This window comes from Nicotiana attenuata, unplaced genomic scaffold (genome assembly GCF_001879085.1).
Source record: "Nicotiana attenuata strain UT unplaced genomic scaffold, NIATTr2, whole genome shotgun sequence".
Classification (NCBI taxonomy): Eukaryota; Viridiplantae; Streptophyta; class Magnoliopsida; order Solanales; family Solanaceae; genus Nicotiana; species Nicotiana attenuata.
In genome coordinates this window covers 66,835-86,007 of record NW_017670724.1, presented here as the reverse complement: position 1 = coordinate 86,007, position 19,173 = coordinate 66,835, and the positions used below count along the sequence as shown (strand labels likewise).

General features: G+C 37.8%; 1 pseudogene; it reads right to left on the bottom strand.

Moving 5' to 3' along the window:
- Positions 1–1,578: 1,578 nt before the first annotated feature.
- Positions 1,579–4,260, bottom strand: LOC109242690 (annotated as a pseudogene).
- Positions 4,261–19,173: the final 14,913 nt, after the last annotated feature.

Sequence of the window (19,173 nt, the reverse complement as noted above, 5' to 3'; positions counted from 1 at the left end):
GATCTCATGTTGAGCCAAATCATTCCCTTTCACAGCCATGATGTAGGTTGTGATGTGCTTCTGCGGATCCGAAGTCCCATCGTATTTTGGTATGTCCGGCATCTTGAACCTCTTCGGAATTAACTCTGGTGTTGCGCTCCGCTTAAATGGCAATTGCATGTATTTCTTCGAATCTAGGCCTTTCAAAACTGGTGGAACGCTTGGAATCTGATCCATTCGGGCTTGAAACTCCTTCGCGTTTTAATCCATCCGTTCGTTCATTTCCCTCATAAAACCTCATGAGCTTGGTTTTGAAGGGGCCATTCGCATTATCATTCCCGCATCCGCTACCGGTCCCTCCAGCACCATCGAACCTGACCACCCCCCTTGGGGTGTTGTTATCAACTCTTTGAGTCCTTTGATTTGCAGGAACGTTGGGAAGAGTCAGGTCCCTTGCATTTGCATTATTGGAAGCACCTGACAGCGCTTGTTTCAACTCATTCATTACCCTATCCTGCATTGAGAGGTGGCTCATGATGGCTTTTTGCTGCTCCCTCAAGATTATCACCATTTCCATGACATTTTCCTCCTCCGCGTTGTCGGGAGTTGGCTCCCTCACATGCCGGGAGTACTGCCATTCACGAACCGGGGTTGCTTCGTCCCCTTTGTTACGTGTGTCGTTGATCAAATCCTCATATTGAGGCAAATCTTTGTGTCACTTAACATTGTGTGTGATGTTGATATCATTAGTTGTCATTGTTAATTTCTTGCTAAGGAAAAAATCAAACAAGTAGTAACAAACGTGAGGATCAAAGCAATTATGCAACTATCTAAACCCCACGGAGGGCGCCAAGTAGTTTACCCGTAGAACGGTACAATTAAATTATTTACATGGTTTATAGACAGGCTAACTGATTTAATACAAAAATGATAATGAAATAAGATTAAAAATAAGACTTAGCAGTTGAAATTGAAGGAGACGACAAGCCTGACTCCGAGCACAATATCTCCGAGGACAAAAATGAAAGTAATGTAAAAGAGCAAATAAAGTTGTTTAATTGAGAGCAAAAATGGAATACAACGTATGTTTTTTCCAAGAACTCCGTGTCTTGCAATGGTTGCTGAGCCTGCTATTTATAGGTATACCTAGGGAAACAAGATCCTAGGATCATGCCCCACTTAAATGACAATAAAGGAGTCATTGATGAATATGTAACAGCAGACCATGAATGTAAATATTCTCTGCAACGGTTGCCCTTTTAATGTTAGAAAATATTCTTCATTGAAAGCCATCCGGTGGCAAATACTCAATCTGCTCCCGCTGACCACGCTCCCTTCGGGGTTTACCTGATGTCAATTACAATTGTTGTTCCCGGTACCGGTTGTTACTTGATTCGTCTCTTATCTGTTTTTGGTTCCACGTGTCATGCAATTATTCGACTATTTATTATGAACCAGTTTTACCCTATACAATATTATCCTTAAGTATTCATCAACAACAGATTCAGACTTAATGTACTAAAGATTAGACTGAAAGGAAACATAGAACTACTTCAATGATGAAAAAATAAAGAAGAGACAGTAGAGGAAACAGGCCTCGAAAGAGAGGTGAGGGACACACCAAAGGACGATAAAGCTCTCAGGTCTCAGCTAGGACGGACGATAAAGCTCATCCGATCCAATATAGAGAGTAACAAATAGGAAATACAAATGGTATAAACAGGAATTAAGTGGACGTGATTCTAAAAATTACTCCAGGCAACCGCAATATATGTCATTTGATCATAGTCTTATGTTCCAGTCTGTGAGTTATGTCAAAATCTACATGGACGAAAGCACGCTCAACTTCAACAAGTTGCTCCAATTTTTCCTGCAGCGTTTCACCAATATTATGTGCCTGGTTCAGGAACATGTCCTCTGGTAGCACTATATCAACCTCCACAAAATATTGTGTGCCAAAATTATATGCTCTAACAGTATCAATGTGTTTGATCCTTTCATGGTGATTCCATATAAGATATGTTAACTTTGCTAGAAATTCGGGTGGAGCTGTTCTTCCGATAAGTGACCACACATTTTCCATCACTGTCTTTGCCCATGTGCTCATTGTGTAAACTGCTATCTGAAACACATAACAAAGGATGATCAGTTGTCCATAGGAAATGCAAAAACATCTCAATTGCGACAACAGACAAGGTATACAGATTAAAGTGCTGTGTGTTGTAATTCTGAACTCACAATTATAGCTCCAGTAGGATCAATCCACAGTAGAAATGGATGGCTAAGACTGCTGCCGCTAACCCGATTGAGTTGGTAATGACATCAAAGAAATGGTCTTGAGCATAGGCCCTTACAATTTCATTTTTGAATCTTCGGCAGTAGATCAGAAGCATAAACTTGACCACAGTGACAGAAACCATAATTGCGATCATCCATTTTTCCTTCTCAGGGTCCATATCAGGACGAGACTAATCATTCAGCATAGAACCAGAAAAACAAATTGAGGTTAACTGTAAAGCATATTACAATATTTCACTAGTGAAATTGCGGTAAATTAGCTTCAATAAGAAATGTATCATGTGAGAAAATTCTTTATGAATCTGTGCTTCATATGTAGTATCAAAACTAGTTGTTTTCAGTTAGAGCAGAAACGACTAGTTTATCTTTATACATGGATTAGAGGGCCTATCTTGTGTTACTGCAACTTTCTTTTAGTAGCAATTCAGCTTCTATTTTAGGTCTTTTTCGCATTGTACGACATATTTCATTTATCAGACAAGCTAGTGGTAATATTCAACCATATAAATTGTCCATCAATTTTAAGAAAGGGATTACTTAGGACAAAACACAACCATAAACTCTACTATAAAATAACTTAAAATCAACTGTAGAAGTACAAAATCCAGAGAGAACTCCAGGCTGCTGATTTTTAGGGGAAGAAGGAAATACGAATATGTTAAGAGTCCCACACTGATTGAGGGCATAAGCTGTAGTGTCTTTATATGGCCCTAGAAGATCCTCATCCCACACGAGTAAACTTTTGTAATACATGCACATATTGCGAAATCACTCGAGCAAAGCGGTAGGTTGAGAAGTTCGGGATTATTAAAAGACATGGACTGTGTTGAGTTAGGTCCAAAATTCATTTTGCTTAACATGGATTATTAAAAGACAAGTAAGGATATTTTGCTCTCAAAGTATATTTGAGCAAACGTTCTTCTTCTTTTTTTACATTATTTTTACAAAACACCATACTCAACCTTGTACCAGCTCACACATGACAGTACATCCATCTCATGACACAGCTGAAGAGAACCAAGTTACATACCTTAGTTATGAGTTCTTTACCAGACTCGAACAATATTTGTAACCCTAGGGTCGCCATTACGGATGCAAAAACAACTATACCCTGAAAATAATGCAGCGGATCAGTTCAAACAATAAATCATATTAATGTATAGAATATTGCACACAAGCAAGATATTCTGGTTTACGTGCTATCCTTTAAGCTGTTAATGCTTGAGGAAACTGTCAGAAGGCACAAAGGTATATTATCCTGATATATAAACATAAATTGGTGATCAGACATCTTTTCTTTTTCTTTCTAGGGAGATAAAGGACTATGCTTTTTTCTTCTAATTTAGGAGAAATACCCTGAAACAAGGGTGTTCCTTGGAAGAAATTAAAAGAGTAGAAGACTCACCACTGGCTGCATTCTCTTCTTTCCAATTGGATAACGGTACTGGTTTGGCGATTTCATTGCATGAGAAGTGAACCACAGAATAAATCCAGATAAGAGGTCTAATAGGGAGTCTAAGGTAGACGCAATTACAGCCAGTGATCTGCTGTCAATAGAAGCATAGATTTTAGCAATGAAAAGAGCCATATTTGCTATGTTTGACACAAGAATAGCCATCCTTTCGCTCTTAGCATGTTGCTTCAATTCATCCTGAAAAACAACATCTGAGATTTGAAATTGCAAATGATATAGCTTTATGAAGAACAATAGAAGATAAACACAAGTTGATCCACAAACATACGAATTTCACTAAAGGTGATTGTATATATTGGTTGACAGTGCAACAAAGAAAAGAAAGTTATTTTGACGACTCAAAAATTGTGATGATTAAACTGATGACCAATCTCATAGACCAACCTCAGTTAGATTTCCAGGTAAGTGACCACATTCATTAATTGTGTCCATCTCATTGAATCCTTCAAGCAGCCTTTCTTGTTTTTTGTAGTATTCAGCAACTTTTCTCTGATTCCCTATACATGATTAACACGATTCCATCAAGTGATCAAGGAAGTGAAGACGGAAATGGAAAGTTTAAAATTATCTGAAACAATGAATCTGGTTATCTGAAATCACCTACTTTAAGTATATCATATGATAGCTTGTTATAATACTCTTTGAATATATATGTCTATTCCATATATATAAGAGAGCCAAACAAAGATTAGTTTTTGATCTATTAGCCTCAACAATCAAAGCATTTGGTCAGGGAACATTTACAAGGGCAAATTTTGGTCCTGTGCATCCCACACAATTGTTCTTGGAGACTCGGAGTATTTAAATTTTTGAGATTCAACTATTCAAATTCTTCTTTGCCATGCAATTCTCTTTTCAATGATTCAAAATCGTATCTCTGTGCTTGTCCCACATAATTAAAGAAAGTAAAGGATTTGAATATACAACCATCTACCCAGCCGTTTTCCTCTTCCATTAGTTGGAAGATGTAAATAAATAACAAGGCGCTAATATTTGACCATTTCCCCTCTTATACCTATTAAAATTGCTAGAGTGGAAGAAGGAAATAAAAGAAAAATTGAACCATGAACTTTGAACTTTTAAGACAAAATGAAGTCACGCCATGAGCTTTTGCATATCAGTCTTTGAACTATAAAGTTGCCAGTTTATTTACTTCAAGTCCCTTGAAACTTGAAGTAAAATACTATTGGAAACAAGATTGTAATTTCAGGCTTCAACTCGCAGAAAATATCCAAACTCCGATATTCTATATTCAGAAACTAAAGAACCATTTTTTTCATATTTTTATTAATGTGGTGTTTATGGTTTCCCGAGCCGAGCATCTATTGGAAACAACCTCTCTATTCTCACAAGGTAAGGATAAGGTCTGCGTACACACTACCATTCCCAAACTCCACAATATGGGATACTACTGGATATGTTATTGTTGTTGCTAATATACCACTTGAAAGGCGATAGAATTAACTATCAATAAGTTAGGTAATAGTCATGATCAGAAATAGTAGTTAGATATTATAATAATAACACTAGAATACTCTAAGGTTACAAACTAAAAGGTCAAAGGGAAACTAATCGAGTTTCAAAGGCTTCAGACATCGTAAAGAAAAATTACTCCAACAAACACTAAATAAATGTAAAAGGACACATCTTTGAGTATTAAAACAAAACGTCTAACCTATATATATCTATATCTATATAGATAACGGTCGGGTTCTTTTAGGGATTGATAGACTTGTGAAGATCCTAATTAGTATATATAAGTTGTACTACTTTAACTACATATATAACATGTTATAGTATATGTTAGTGTATTTATCCCTTGTATTACAAAAGTGTTAACGGATTACATTTATATTATTTAGATAATAATTATTAAAGTGGTTTTAAATTTTGACCAATGTTGACCTAATAACCGACCAACTTTGGTCGGTAATTTTAAATAAGATTTCTTTATATTTTAAATAATAATATAACTATTAAAATTTTATAACTGGGTCCCATATTACCGACCAAAGTTGGTCGGCAATGTGAAATTTTCTTTCACTAAACAAGTCTGACCAGCTCGGTCAACTTGTTGACCACTTTACCAACCAACTTTGGTCGGCAATTTATTTAAAATAAATATAAAATATTTTTCTCCCCGTTACCAACCAGCTTTGGTCGCTTTTTTTGACCAACCAATTTTGGTCGCAAAATTTTGGTCGCTAATTACCGGATTTCTAGTAGTGGTTAACTCTTTAGCTTTAATTTTTCAATTAATGGCAAGTTCTTAATAGTACTTCCTCCGGTGATTTTTTTGGACTATTTTCACACATATTAAAAAATTCACCTTTTAGCATTAATTAACAATAAAATTGATCATATTAACCTTAATTTGTTCATTAGAAATATAACAAATTACTCCTAGGTCTTTTACTCCAAGGACAACTTTGGAAAGAAGAAATTAATTCCTTCTTGATATTTGATACAATCAGATATTGTTGACCACAAAAAAAGGCCAAAAAATCACTTAAAGTGGACCAGAGAGAGTAGTTAGGATCAAATTAATTAATATTTAGAATGAATTTGCACATAGAATTTCAAATCTTTTTGAAATTAAATTTACATATTTAGAGATTACATCAAAACTACTATAAATTAGCATAGTTAATATTTGAAAGGCATTTGTAAAAAATGTGGTTAAAAAGAATATTATTGGACTCCCCAAATAATAATTGATTAACATGGAATATAGGCACTAGAATAATATATGCAAAAAGTTTTCCTTTTTTTAGAAAAAATCCAACATGTCATGTAAAATAAACAGGAGTACTTGAAAAGAAAAGGCTAATGGCAATATGGCATGAGCTGAGGAATTACTGAAAACTCGTAGGAGACGGAGGAAACTGAAAGATTGATGATCAGAGGAGCGGCGTTGGGGAAGATGGAAGTCAGTTGTGTTGAGCTTCCACGTCGGCCCCAAAGTCATGGAATGATCAACCACTGCCTGAGCAGCGGGAGACAGCAACTCCGTCCTAAAACTGTCGTCCAGTGTGACACTATCATTACTGCGACTGATTTCCATGTTTAGATGAGTAGCTGCTTAATTATGAACTTCATTGGAACTTTGAATACTGTTTATACTAGAATAGTTATTATAGTAGGAATTAGGAATACGGCGTGAATATGGACAATGGGAATGCAAAGGATTCCGTACCACTCACCCACCGTCCCTCCAATCAAGAAACCACGCACACTCGCTTACTTTAGTACTACTTACTGTAATATTTTTATTTAATATTAAAATCTTATACTCCCTCCGTTCCTGTTCCAATCTATGTGAACATGTTTGATTGGGCATCGAATTTTAAGAAAAAATGAAGACTTTTGAATTTTGTGGTCCTAAACAAGTCAAAAAAGGGCTTAGAGTATTTGTGTGGTTATAAAAGCTTATCATTAAGGGTAGAATTGTAAGTTTAAGCTAAATTGTTTCCAAATTTAGAAATGGGTCATTCTTTTTTGAACGGACCAAAAGGAAATAGGTTCACATAAACTAACACATATTCGAACCTCGGGTTTTGACCATGTGGGCCCGGGGGCATTTTTGACCTTTTGGGGTAAATTGATGAAAAAGCTATAATTAGTCATAGCACATATTGATATCATGAAATCCTTATTGCATAGATTTGGTCGAGTTGGAGCCGAGTTCGAGAGGGAAAGCGGTTGTGGAGGATTGTATTGGCCGTGGAAGTTGAGGTAAGTGTTTGGTTTAACCCTAGCTTGAGGGAATAAGAGTCGAGTCTTGTTTGCTAATTGCTAAGTGATCGAGTACGATGTATAGCCATGGTGACGAGTTCCTATACATTGGGGTCTAGCATGACCGTGAGTCCTTATATGAAGATTTTTTTTGGATATTTCTATGCCTTCCATGATTTACAGAGGGCTTCTATGCGTTGTAAACACCTTGTGGAAGATATTGTGATTGTGGAACTTCGTGGAGCATTGGCTCGGTCTGAAATACAAATGATGAGAGCATATGAAATGAGAAATGCCTTAGAGCTTGACACGAGTGCTAATGAGAACTAGGATATGAAAATGAAAGAAAAAGAGAAATAACGATTTACTCTTGCATGGTTGTTATTGTTGTGTACCCTTGTTGGGATATCCTTCCAAATGCTTGTTTACTCCCTTGCCCTTTATTTGTGACTGTTGTTTGGGCAAGGTTGAGAGGTATACATTACGGATCGGATTGCGCGCCGCAGATCGGGTTGCGCGCCGCAACAATGTTAATTGTGGATCGGGTTGCGCGCCGCAACAATATTAATTGTGGATCGGGTTGCACGCCGCAACAGTGATTATTGTGGATCAGGTTGCACGCCGCAACAGTGTTGAAATGTATTAGGGCCGGGTTGCGCGCCGCAACAGTTATTGATGCAAATGTGTTTAGTGTCGGTATTAGTTTCTTATTCGCCTTAAATTTTAAATTCCACCTAGATTGATTACTTTGGATTTACTGTTAATGTTGTTATCTCCCCACAGCATTTTTCCCCTCCCATACTGTTAGATGCTTTGTACTTCGATTTTTTTGCTGCATATTTATAATTGCACAGGTTTATGTAAGGCCCAGTCTAGCCTCGTCACTACTTCGCCGGGTTAGGCTAGGCACTTACCAGCACATGGGGTCGGTTGTGCTGATGCTACACTCTGTGCATTTTTGCACAGGTCCAGGTATTGAGCAGCAGCAGCAGCATTAGCACGGGGGCGAACCTTCAGTCCACAGAGACCCGAGGTAGCTTGCAGGCGTCCGCAGGCCCGGCGTCTCCCTTCTATCTTTACATTTGGTTGTCATCTCATTGTACCCGAGATAAACAGATTATGTTTCTTTCAGACTTTGTATGTAGTACTCCTTAGATGTTCATGAGTATGTGACTCCAGTCCCGGGGTAGAGATATATGTGATGGAACTTCTGTATTATTGATCGTCTATCTACATTTAAGTCTTCCGCTTATGATTTTAATTCCGCCACCTTTATTTAATGTCGTTAATTGTTAAAAAGGAACATGTGTTTAAGGAATTTGTTAATTAAGTTGGCTTGCCTAGCTCCGTTAGTAGGCGCCATCACGACTCCCGATGGTGGAAAATCCGGGTCGTGACAAGGGTAATCCAACCCTGAGGAGAAATCCAACTCCAGTTATCAGTACTTCGGACAAATCCATGTCTAGGGAAATCCATCCCTCAATAATATCATCCACGCTCACTGGGGTGTATAGACTCCGGAGGGGCTTCTTTCAGCCCAAGCGCTATAACAAGCCAATGAAGGCATAATCAATAATCTGCTGGGGCGTGCAGCCCTATCCCATAACTTTCACTCATATTCAGGCTCTCGGCCTCACTCAGTCATCACTCTCCAGTCTCACACACAGAGGCTCACATTGCCAAGAAACTAGCCCAGAACAATGATATGATGTGCCAAATAATAATAACCGAGGCTGAGACATGATATGATATGCAAGAACAAGACTGAGTACAGAATATCAATGAAGCTAATGATATGACAGCAAGAAATGACCACTCATGTCTCAATAGTATCGGCGTGAAGCCCTAACATGGTAATTAGATGATTTACAGCTCATTAACTTAATCTCATATTCACAACACAGATATCAACAAGAAGAGTCACCAAACGGTGCCTTGGAATGATCCAGGCCACAATCCTTACGGTGCACGCCCACACGCCCGTCACTTGGCATTTGCGTTAATTCAATATTTACTCATATAGCACATAGTTCAGGGTTTCGAACCCTCAGAACCATGTTTGGAAGCGTTACTTACCTCAAACCAAGCCAAATCTCTAACATGCGATGCCCTTGTCTCTCGATTCAGCCTCCAAATGCTCCGAATCTAACCAAAATCAGTATATTATCATCAATATGAGCTAAAGGAATGAAACCCACACGAAAATTATCAAATTAGACCAAAAACCTTGAATTTGGCTCAAACTCAGCCCCCAGGCCCACGTCTCGGAAATTGATAATAATTACAAAACTAGAAACTCCTTTGTCACACCCCGAAGCTGCCTGACTACTATGACCGAGTGAACCAACTGGCTGGATGAATCAACATGTGATATCATAACATACTGAAAGCGAAAGATAAACTAACACATATTGATACACTGAAAGTCTGAATAATATAAATTAATGTGCGGAAACACTAACATAAGTATGAAGTATATTTGTAGCCAACATTGCTTAACATGAAAAGCATGTGACTCTGTCTAACTGTTAGTCTAGTCTATGAAGCCTCTAATGAAGTACTGAAAACACTGACTGTCTGTAAATACTGAAAGACTATAAAGTAATGCTAATGCCCCGAAAGAACTGGGAATCACCAAATAGCTGGTACGAGAATCCTAGCGCTCTGAATCATCAACCTGTAAATCATTACCTGCATCGTGAGATGCAGGCCTCGGGAAAAAGAGACGTCAGTACATTTGAATTGCACTGGTATGTAAAGCAACTGAAAGAAAGAATCAAAAATGTTGAAACTAAATTGATAACTGAGAATTGATAATTGATAACTGAAATGATAACTATTGAAACTGAAACTGAAATGATAATTGATAACTAATAACTGAATTGGTAACTAATAACGGATAACTGAACTGGTAACTGGTAACTGAAATGATAACTGATAACTGAAATAATAAAGGAAGTAAGGATATGAATACTCCCTCTTCTGAATGATGAACAACCTGTTTATCTGAATATTAAACTGCGGCCTCAGGCCCAATATATATATATATATATATATATATATATATATATATATATATATATATATATATATATATATATATATATATGTATATATATATACGTATACATAACTGCGGCCTCAGGCCCAAAGATGCATAAAGCATAAACTGCAGCCTCAGGCCCAAAGATGCATAAAGCATAAACTGCGGCCTCAGGCCCAAATACAGGTGTTCAACATTCAGGGATTTAAAATTAGGAACTGAGAATCAAACTGCAATACATGATAGTGAAATACTGAATCACACTGAGTTACATGATACTGGAATACAGGACCGGACTAGACTGAGACATGTATTCTTGAACCGATTATGAACACTAAAACTTCAACTATTTATGGCATACTGAGTAATCTATACTAAGACTCAGGGGAATCAAACCCAAGTCCACATTGAATACGCACTGAGCTCACAACCTTCAGAATGAAAGTCATGAATAAGTTTAGAAGCTATAGAATAGAAGTTCTGCAACTATTCAAGGAACTAGGCTTAACTATATTTCTGAGGCAATTAGTAACGTCGTAAAAGAAACGTAGTGTAGGGAGAATCATTAACAATCCCAAACATAGAGAGTTAGCCTCACATACCTTAACTTTCTGCTCTTGAGCATAATACAACATTCGCCAACACTTTCAACTATAATCTATATCGATACAAGTCAAAAGGATTCCATATTAGCAATAATACTAATTTTTTGGTTACTTAGGCATCTTATCAAACACTCGGTGAGAATAAAGCTTCATAGCCTTATTAATGGTGTCTCTACACCCAATAACCCATTCTCTTTCTCCTAGATAAATTCTAAAGTCTCAAATGGTTATAATCAACATTATTCTTTATCACCCATAAGGTAAACAACACCCTTAACCAATAATCAACAATCAACACCCCAAACCTATAATCGTTCATGCTTTTCTATCAAACCCATCAACTCATATCTCATGAATCTATAATCATTAATCCAATGCTAGAATCAATTAGAGGGTGAAGACATTACCTTTTTGAAGTTCAATCCCCTTGAATTCGAGTTCTAGGGTTCCTTCTCTCAACAATGATGTTCCAATCGAATATCTAATGATATGGAGGGTTTACCCATGTTAATAAAAAGTTGGGAGATTGAAATTAACTTAGAATCACCATTAGAACTTACCTTGGGTGGTGGAGGGACCCTTAAGGAGTTAGGTTTTTGAGAGTTCCCCTTTCTAGAGCAAGTTTTTATGTTTTGGGGCTGTGGGGGACGAAGTAGGGAATTAAAATGACCCACCCCATGAGCTCCCCCGCGCACCTGTAGGACTGACCGCGCTCCTGACCGCGCAAAATGGCAGTAACACTGCCACAGGAGGAGCGCGGCCGCGCTCAGGGCGCGCATATTGCACAATATTCTGTAAAATGCACATAACTTTTTGCACAGAGATCCGTTCAGGCTCTATAATATATTTTTGGAAAGCTATTTCAAAGACCTACAACTTGCATCTTTTGAGTTTTCCCAAATTCCTTACTCATTTTCACTAACTGCTACTGGAAGACGGACCTTTTATAAACTTAGTCGATTTTGTCGAATCTTATGCACCTCACTCTCCATCTTGATTCCGAAACAACTATTTTCACCAATAATCATCCCTCTAGGAATTCATATTTCTACAATATCAAATTAATACCCATTTGACATATCCACACCTAGTCCGAACGTAGGGGGTGTTACATTATCTCCCCCTTGGGGTCTTTCGTCCTCGAATGATTGTCCTGACTGTAACTTCTGCTAACTTCGGACCTTAAACGGGTCTGGTGGAAACATGAACTTTCATTAACACTTGCATACTAAACTGAATGGATACATGATTACTGAATTGTTGTGATACTGACCTGAATAACTACTGCATTGACTGAGTATTGGTCTACCATGGATACATGAATACTGAACTAACATGGATATATGAATATTGAACTGGCACGAATAATTGAGTATTGAACTAACATCAATATCTGAGTACTAAATTGGCATGAATATCTAAGTATTGGACTGACATGAGTAGCTAAGTATTGAACTGACATGAGTATCTGAGTACTGAACTGACATGAGTATCTGAGTACTGGAAACTTGGATGTTATAACATGACACGTGAAATACTGGCTGTACCACCGCTAATTCTGGTGGCAACTCTAACTCATAAGCTAACTGACCAATCCTTCGCAAGATTCTATATGGCCTAATATAGCAGGGACTATGCTTCCCCTTCTTCCCAAATCTCATAACGTATTTCATAGGCGAAACTTTCAGAAACACCCAATCATCAACTTGAAACTCTAGGTCTCTATGCCGCACGCTCGAATAGGACTTTTGGAAGCTCTGAGCCGTCTTCAAACGCTCTTGAATCAACTTAACTTTCTCCATAGTCTGCTAGACCAAATTTGGTCCCAACAACTCCATTTCACCAACTTTGGACCAACCAATTGGCGATCTACACCTTCGCCCATACAGAGTCTCGCACGTGCCATCTTGATACTAGAATGGTAGGTTATTATTAGCAAGGTCAATGAGAAGTATGTGATCATCCCAATTACTTTTAACATCAAGGACATATCCTCAACTTTTTGAATAATGCGCTCTGGCTGGCCATCTTTCTGAGGTTGAAAAACTTGTTCCTAATCCTTTCTAAAAGAACTTCTAAACGTTCATTTTAAATTGAGCACCACAATCTGAAATGACGGACATAGTTTCCTGAATGTATAACTTGGTATAATCTTCTGCGGAATCTGTAGTCTTTACTGGCAAGAAATGTGCTGGCTTGGTAAGTCGATTTACGATCATCCAATCAAATCATGCTTTTAAAATGAGCAAGATAATCCCATTATAAATTTCATATTTACCATCTCCACTCAAAATATGTGTATTCTGTGATAAAAACACTAGGCTTTTTGCTGCTCGACTTTCACTTGCTGACAATTTAGACAATTGGCCGCAAAGTTTGCAACGTTCTTTTTCATGTCGTTCAAGCAATAAATCTCCTTGGTCATGATGCATATTTGGGGAACCTGGATGGAAAGAATACCTGGAATTATGGGCTTCTAACACAATCTTCCCTCTTTAAGTCCATCTATGTCTGGAACACCCAATCTGTCCTGGTACCTCAAAGTACCATCATCCCCCCCTTTATTCAAAAGCCACTGTCTTATACTTGTGAATCTCCTCTTTCAAGTGCAACACGTAGGGATCATCAAATTGTTTCTCCTTCTCTTCGGCTACTAAGGGGAACAAGTCCTATTCTAGACAACAACTCTGTCATCTTCAGAGTCCAAAGTCAAACTCCTATCTTGGCTGGTGAACTTCTTTCACCAAAGTTCTCTTATCTACCTCAATCATGAGTTATACTTCTCACACTTTGTCTTCTTAAGCACTTCCTAAAAACACTTATAGCATTGTTGCGACCTAAGTCTTTCACCAGTACTCCGAAGACTAGAGTCTCATGCAATGGCACTACCCTCGTGACACATAAATAGGCATGATTTTATAGCTTTTCTGTGATCGCTTTATCATTAATAACTAATCTTGGTGATCATTCTACTCACTTTGTGTTTCTTACACATGCTATACATAATCCCTATGGTAATTATACAATTTTTCCTCATTACCAAACTGATTTTCTTTTTCATATCCCATGCTAACTATTCGGGTTTCAAATCTCTAACTGCACTTACTGATGGTTTTCACATCACCCCTTAGACCAAAGATCTTACACTTGCGGATCCTTCCCTTTTTTTTGTTGGGATCCAAATAACTTTCCTTATTTTCTGCAATTCTTTGCACTCTACGTCAATGATGACTCATCTTCCAACTTACTTCTGAGAAATCTTTATTACTAGGAAAAACTAAATTATTCACTTAACGGAAAGCTAACATATTCACAGCTATCATACACAATCTTAATAATTTAACTCTGCTCACACTGTCAATCCTGGAGAAACCACATTACGATAATTCCTAAAGGCTATTCTTCTATAGTTTGTGCTCTCACTACTAGCTGATTTTTTTCCCACTGCCACTGTACTTCGGGTTTAACTTAGACTCTTTAGGTTCTAACACGCGTTCGGTATTTCAAATTGTCATCCACTCACTATAGTTAACCTGGCTAAGTGGATCAAATTTTACTCCTACTAGCAATTGCTAATTTGTTGTATCTGCTCAAAACTTACTCACTATCCTTTTACTAACACCTGCTAGCATCATATTTTCTTCTCCTGCTTTGTATAACTAAAGTGAAACAGAAGATTATTCCTGAAACCCCTCACTATCCGACCCGATTCTGCGATCGCATACTATCCCCTTTTTTTTTCTTCTAAGCTATGTGCATGGATCACACTTAGGGAAATTTAACTGTTTTAAACAAAATTAGAATATCTAACCCCAAACTTTCGATATAATACAAAATCATATCATACTATAAACATCTACGGTAATCACTTAGTCACATAACCTAAGGGGGAACTACCATATCTTTTATCTTACATCAATAGATGTTTCTTATAGTAGCTTACTAACGTGGTACTTCTAGTTCTGATTTGAATAAATCTAAACAACTTAAAATCGTTCCCTGAAATTCACTATTGGTTGCTCTTGGTTCTCATGGCATACATTGTATCTTCTAGTCATTTGCATGAGTTGTATGAAATCACATCTTTGGTAATAACAAACGTTTCTGACTCCTAGGTATTTTACCCTTAGGCTCTTTTATGTCCAAAACTATAGTGACCAATGTTAGGGTCTGATATCTGAACTATCATCATCCAACTTGTGGCTCCATTTCCAAAAATTAAAATGAAGTTGTTCTAGGAGGTAAAACACATACGAATACACTACCATGCACAAACTTATCTTACAAAGTATACCATCATCTGATAAATCACTTCCTGCGCCCTCCGGTGAGTCTTGGTCTTAACCCAAAACCTAAAATATGCGAAGGTTTCGCTATAATCACTGTTACTTACATTTTCTTTGAGAACCCATATGCATCACTTTATGCTCACAAGTCACCAGAAATTCTGATACACTGAAAATTGGATATTTGGTAAACATATAACTGAATATTGGATTACTGAATAACCACAAACTTGCTAACTGAAAGACTGTATAACTGGTAACTGAGATTAAATGATAACCATAAGACATGATAATTGCTTTTGTACTTTCTGATAAGGTTATGCTCTAATCTATACTACTATCCATTGCATCCCACATTTAACATCCTCTCAAGTCTCATATTTACCAACCTGTACTCCATAATTATACCCCAATGGGCAATTATCCTCTCTAGGACCTTAGGTTTCTCCTACGCGTCGCTCGGCATCCAATACGTTTGAAATTCGAAGAAAGAGATGGTTTATTACTCTAAGCTTCATAGCACGATCTAGAGTTGAAAGGAATGAGATAATCCTGGATGTCTTGGTAGTTAACCGTTTATATGAGTGGCCGGCACACACATATAAAGAAAACTCCACTAGACACGGCTTCATAGACTCCCTAGGACACTTGAACCTAGTGCTCTGATACCAAGCTTTGTCACGCCCCGAACCTGGGCCTAGACGTAACACGGCACCTGGTGCCTGACTACTATGACCGAGCAAACCAACTGGCTGGCTGAATCAACATGTGATATCATAACATACTGAAAGCGGAAGATAAACTAACACATGTTGATACACTAAAAGTCTGAATGATATAAATTAATGTGCCGAAACACTAACATAAGTATGAAGTATATTTGTAGCCAACATTGCTTAACATGAAAAGCCTGTGACTCTGTCTAATTGTTACTCTAGTCTATGAAGCCTCTAATGAAGTACTGAAAACACTGACTGTCTGTAAATACTGAAAGACTGTAAAGTAATGATAATGCCCCGAAAGAACTGGGAATTACCAAATAGCTGGTACGAGAATCCTAGCGCTCTGAATCATCAACCTGTAAATCATTACCTGCATCGTGAGATGCAAGCCCCGGGTAAAAGGGACGTCACTACATTTGAATTGCACTGGTATGTAAAGCAACTGAAAGAAAGAATCAAAAATGCTGAAACTAAATTGATAACTGAGAATTGATAATTGATAACTGAAATGATAACTATTTAAACTGAAACTGAAATGATAATTGATAACTAATAACTGAACTGATAACTAATAACTGATAACTGAACTGGTAACTGGTAACTGAAATGATAACTGATAACTGAAATAATAAAGGAAGTAAGGATATGAATACTCCCTCTTCTGAATGATGAATAACCTATTCATCTGAATATTAAACTGCGGCCTCAGAACCAATATGTATATAGGTGCACAACTGCGGCCTCGGGCCCAAGTATACGTATACATAACTGCGGCCTCAGGCCCAAAGATGTATAAAGCATAAACTGCAACCTCAGGCCCAAAGATGCATAAAGCATAAACTGCGGCCTCAGGCCCAAATACAAGTGTTCAACATTCAGGGATTTAAAATTAGGAACTGAGAATCAAACTGCAATACATGATAGTGAAATACAGAATCACACTGAGTTACATGATACTGGAATACTGGATCGGACTACACTGAGCCATGTTTTCTTGAACCGATTATGAACACTGAAACTTCAACTATTTATGGCATACTGAGTAATCTATACTAAGACTCAGGGGAATCAAACCCAAGTCCACATTGAATACGCACTGAGCTCACAACCTTCAGAATGAAAGTCATGAATAAGTTCAGAATCTAGAGAATAGAAGTTCTGCAACTATTCAAGGAACTAGGCTTAACTATATTTCTGAGGCAATTAGTAACGTCGTAAAAGAAACGTAGTGTAGGGAGAATCATTAACATTCCCAAACATAGAGAGTTAGCCTCACATACCTTAACTTTCTGCTCTTGAGCATAATACAACATTCGCCAACCTTTCAACTTTAATTTATATCAATACAAGTCAAAGGGATTCCATATTAGCAATAATACTCATATTTTGGTTACTTAGGCATTTTATCAAACACTCGGTGAGAATAAAGCTTCATTGTCCTTATTACTGGTGTCTATACACCCAATAGCCCATTCTCTCGCTCCTAGATAAATTCTAAAGTCTCAAATGGCTATAATCAACATTATTCTTTATCACCCATAAGGTAAACAACACCCTTAACCAATAATCAACAATCAACACCCCAAACCTATAATCGTTCATGCTTTTCTATCAAACCCATCAACTCATATCTCATGAACTAGAGTCTACAATCATTAATCAAATGCTAGAATCAATTAGAGGGTGAAGACATTACCTTTTTGAAGTTCAATCCCCTTGAGTTCGAGTTCTAGGGATCCTTCTCTCAACAATGATGTTCCAATCGAATATCTAATGATATGGATGGTTTACCCATGTTAATAAGATATTGGGAAATTGATATTAACTTATAATCACCATTAGAACTTACCTTGGGTGGTGGAGGGACCCTTAAGGAGTTAGGTTTTTGTGAGTTCCCCTTTCTAGAGCAAGTTTTTATGTTTTGAGGCTATGGGGGATGAAGTAGGGCTTTAAAATGACCCCCCATGAGCGCCCCCACGCACCTGTAGGCCTGACCGTGCTCCTGACCGCGCAAAATGGCAGTAACACTGGCACAGGTGGAGCGCGGCCGCGCTCAGGGCGCGCATATTGCACATTGTTCTGTAAAATGCACATAACTTTTTGTACAGAGATCCGTTCGGGCTCCATAATATATTGTTGTAAAGCTATTTCAAAGACCTACACAGCGTTTGAATTTTCCCAGATTCCTTACACATTTTGACTAACTGCTGCTGGAAGACGGACCTTTTGTAAACTTAGTCTATTTTGTCGAATCTTATGCACCTCACTCTCCATTTTGATTCCGAAACAACTATTTTCACCAATAATCATACCTCTAGGAATTCATATCTCTACAATATCAAATTAATACCCATTTAACATATCCACCTTCCTTAGTCCAATCGAGATATATTTTATTGTACAATTGATGCGGAACGAAGGCGCTTTCCGGGGTTCGATGTCTGCTCGTTCTCCCCTCTTCAATTCCCAATGAACAACATGATGTTGACCTATCATTTGTTCAATTTGGTCGATTTTCCTTCTGAGCAAGGATCACACTTCACACTAACTTTCATTCTTAAATTCAAAATTTTAGATTTCTGACCTTGAGGCACCTCCATAATTTAATTCAAGATAGATAGAAGAGGGTGAGGTACTTTCCCCGGCATACAGAAAGAAAATCCAGGATGACGGCTTTCAAAAGACGAGTAAGGGAAGGGGAGAGGGAGGCTCTCGAAACCAAACGAGACTAGAAAGAACATGGCCTTCCGTCATCCATATCCATCACTGTCAGGGGTAAGCGCATCCGTACACACTAGACTCCATGATACAAAATCCAAAATCAGAATAATGAAGAAAAAGACATTGTGATGTAAGTCTGTTATTCCTTGCATTATAGGTGTTGCTGCGTCTTGAGATCCTAATTGCCATGGTTCCGCTGCATCACAAGGAGCAATTGTGAGGAATAGCCATTCTAGAACAATCATTTGGTTTGGTTCATTCTTTGACTGCTCTGCTCCCCCCAAGAAAAAGAGAGACTTCATTTGTTCCA